This window comes from Nannospalax galili, unplaced genomic scaffold, assembly GCF_000622305.1.
Source record: "Nannospalax galili isolate Female #2095 unplaced genomic scaffold, S.galili_v1.0 scaffold441, whole genome shotgun sequence".
In the NCBI taxonomy this organism is placed as follows: domain Eukaryota; kingdom Metazoa; phylum Chordata; class Mammalia; order Rodentia; family Spalacidae; genus Nannospalax; species Nannospalax galili.
The window spans coordinates 925,652-926,798 of record NW_008348089.1 but is presented as its reverse complement, the minus strand read 5'-3'; positions in this window follow the sequence as shown (position 1 = coordinate 926,798).

Below are 1,147 nucleotides of genomic sequence, written 5' to 3'. Positions count from 1 at the left end.
AAATCTTAAAGTGGTTTTAATTTGCATTTCCCTAATTATTAGTGATGTTGAACATCTTTTAAGATGTTTCATAGCCATCTTTACTTTTTCTTTTGAGAACTCTCTGTTCAGCTCCTTAGTCCACTTTTTAATTGGGTTGCTTCTTGTCTTGGTTCTCTGTTTTTTGAGTTCGTTATAAATTATGGTTATTAAACCTCCCATAAGATGTGTTGCTGGTAAAGATTTTCTCCCATTCTGTGGGTTTTCTGTTTGCTTTCTTGATTTTCTCCTTTGATGTACAGAAGCTTTTTAGTTTAATGAGGTCCCATTTGTTAATTCTTGCCCTTGTTTCCTGAGAAATTGATGTCTGGTTTAGAAAGTCCTTTCCTACGCTTATATCTTGTAGGTTTTTCTTCTAATAGTTTCAGAGTTTCAGGATTTACATTGAGGTCTTTCAGTCATTTGGAATTGACTTTTGTGCAGGGTGAAAGATAGGGCTTTAGTTTCATTCTTCTACAAGTGGAGATCCAATTTTGCCAGCATCATTTGCTGAACATGGTGTCTTTCCTCCAGTTAATGTTCTTGGCCCCTTTTACAAATATCAGGTGGCTGAAATTGCATTTGCTCTAATTTGGGTCTTCAATTTTGTTCCATTTGTCTATGGGTCTATTTTTATTCCAGTACCATGTTATTTTTATGACTATAGCTCTGTAATACAGCTTAAAATCTGATATAATAATCCCCCTGGCATTGTTCTTAGCGCTCAGGGTTGTTTTGGCTATCCGAGGTCTTTTGTGCTTCCATATGAATCTTAGGATAGTTTTTTCCAATTCTTTGAAAAATGTCATGGGGATTTTGATGGCATTGCATTGAATCTATATATGAATATTGGTAGGATGGTCATTTTCACAATATTAATTCTTACAATCCACCAGCATGGGAGGTCCTTCCATCTTCTGATGTCTTCTTTGATTTCATTCTTTAAAGATTTAAAATTTTCATTGTAGAGGTCTTTAATGTCTTTGGTCAGGTTTACTCCAAGAATTATTTTTCTGAAGCTATTGTGAAAGGGAGTATTTTCATGTACTCTTTCTCTGATTGCTTGTTATTGGTATATAGAAAGGCTACAAACTTTTGAGATTAATTTTGTAACCTGCTACTTTACTGA